Below are 2,806 nucleotides of genomic sequence, written 5' to 3' on the forward strand. Positions count from 1 at the left end.
AAAAATTCTACGGGGCCCATAACCCCCCTTGCCCTATAGTGGATCTATTTGTGGGTATTACTGTTGGAGGGAGCAATCCCGCGGTTCAGTTCTAAACTGAACCGAACTGGAAAATAAAAAATTGAACTACCCAATTTAAATTGAAATTATTTTAGTAACTGAATATGACCGAACCGCAATTTTTGATTCGGTTTGGTTCGGTTCAGTTACTAAATATCCGAATTTATTTTTTGACTCATTTTAATTTTAAATATGGACAAAAATGTATAATTCAATATCCAATTTAGAAACTATAAATATTCTAATAAAATAGTTTCAATTATTACTTTAAACTAAAATCCACAAACTAGAATAATAAATTAATATTTCAAATCCATAAGCATTTGACAAACAATAATAGATTAACAATTCAAAATCGACAAATTAAACAAGTTAATAATTAAAGTATATAAAGGACAACAACTTAACAAGTAACTAAGTTCACACAATAAAACAATAAGTCAATAATAACTCCAAGTTTGATCATCAAATTCCATCTAGTAGGCACATGTCTATAATCCTAAAAGTTTACAAGTTCGTCATTCTCCAAACCTAAAAAAAATGTTAGAAATAATTAATAATTAAATAGAAAAAAATATATATAAGTATTCCTCATATATAATTATGGAGTCTATATATATAATGATACTAAGATCACAACTTATTAAATATCAACCAACCTTTTTTTAAAAATATTTAACTAGTAGCATTTGATGCCGTAGCACCAATTGTGATTCCAACCGGATGTAGAGCTAAAAATTAAAACCAAACAATTATTAATACATATGCTCAAATGAAAATATTAAATAAGATAAAACAAATAATAATATTTTGATTTTATCACATACCTTTTTTAAGTTTTTCAAGTTCTTCTATATCTTCTTCAACATTTATGTAAGATGATCAAAGCCAATCTTGTTCACATATCAATTTCTCCACTATTTTAGGAGTCAAAGAACTCCTGAGTCAAGCACTCTTCCTCCGGTGCTAAAAGCACTATCTGAAGCCACTATCGATATAGGAACTGCCAATATATCTCTAGCCATTCTTCCTAGGACAGGGATATTAAAATATCACCGATTAATTTAGAAAAGACAACCACCAAAATGGGCTACCACAATAAGTTAAATACTTGGCAAGCTTCAAGCCCAAAGGTGGAAACCCTAGGCCCAAAGATGGATGCCCCAAGCCCACATGGTGTGTAAATACCTAGGACATTCTAGAATACTCCCACCCACAAGATATTTTAATAAAATATCTCACTTACTCTAGAATGCTTCATGTGATCTCCACCGCACATTTTTGTAAGTAAATCATACCCGTATATTGAGGAGATGGAAATGCCTATAAGTACAACCTCTCACCTCATTTGTAAAAAGCAAGCAAAAAAACCAAGTCCAAAAAGGAAATAAGTAATTCTTTCCTTAAACTTTGTGAAAGTTTGCTTCTTATTAATACAATTTTATTTGGTGTTTTGTGTTAGTGTTATTTTGGTTGCCCTTCCCGTTATTATTTTTGGTGTTATAAATTATTAATCAATCTTGGAGTTTATCACTACACTGATATACAACAAGGGAATCTCTCACAATTAATCTTCCACCATTTTAAGATATCAAAACCTTCTTTGTCATCTTGAATTGCTTCACTAAGATAGACATCTAACTCAATTTTTGCTTCTCCACCACTAGAATATGAAAGTTTTATAGTGTTGCTTCAAAAAAGATTTTGGCTTTACACTTATCATACCAAGATCAATGCTACAAGTACTTACTTGAGATCCACCATTGTCAGTAGACCGATCATGCTCAGGTTGATACATATTTTTATACTTATTGAACAATTCTCTCATTGAGTTTTTCACACTTAAAACAAACTTTCACCCTTTTTTCTTGCCATACATCTTCTCAAATGCATACTCCATGTAGTCAGATTTATAATGAGGGTCAAGAACAACTGCTACATAGATAAGATTATTCATTTTGGCTATATCACCCGAATACTTATCAAATTTAGCCTTCATTTTATCACCCATAGACTTCACATCTTTTTGTACACTATTTTGCCATTCACTTAAAATAAAACACAAATCATTAATCTCACAAAAGAACAAGTTGGATGTGACATCCTTAAACCAGATATACGTAAAGGAAGCTCATAGAAATGAGAGAACATAGTCATTTGGTCGAAAATCTTTGCATCTAATTCAATCCTAAACATTGGTTCTTGCGAGTCGTATCTCTCATATGCTCTCTCATATTTTTCTATTGTTTTCAACAGAAAATATGTAGAATTTAATATAGTAGGCACATCCAAATATATAGATGACTTGCATTTTTCATAATTAATGTACTCTTTAAATTTTATCAATCTAGCTAGAGAACTCCGAACATATCTCATTGTATTCCTTACCCTCGTTACTAACTCATTCACATCTTTTAATCCATCTATTACAACCAAATGAACAATATGTGCCATATATCTTATGTGAAGATAATCACCGTTACACACAATAAGATTCCAATTAATGAATTTCTTTTTCAAATAAGAATAGCAACATCATTTGAACTAGCATTGTCAACAGTAATAGTAAAAACTTTATCCAAACTCCATTCTAGCAAACAAGTTTCAATTGTCCTATCAATTATCTCACCTTTATGGCTTGAAATTGTATAAAAATTAATAATTTTTTATTCAAATTCCAATCATCATCAATATAATGCGTCGTGATGCATATATAGTTAATTCTTTGGCATGAAGTCCAAGTGTC

General features: G+C 30.5%; 1 pseudogene; it reads right to left on the reverse strand.

The window, feature by feature from the left end:
• Positions 1 to 735: 735 nt before the first annotated feature.
• LOC149497479 (zinc finger BED domain-containing protein RICESLEEPER 2-like) lies at positions 736 to 2,074 on the reverse strand (annotated as a pseudogene).
• Positions 2,075 to 2,806: the final 732 nt, after the last annotated feature.

The sequence above is a fragment of the Jatropha curcas genome, chromosome 3, assembly GCF_041381405.1.
Source record: "Jatropha curcas cultivar XTBG-Jc1 chromosome 3, XTBG_Jcur_1.0, whole genome shotgun sequence".
Taxonomy (NCBI): domain Eukaryota; kingdom Viridiplantae; phylum Streptophyta; class Magnoliopsida; order Malpighiales; family Euphorbiaceae; genus Jatropha; species Jatropha curcas.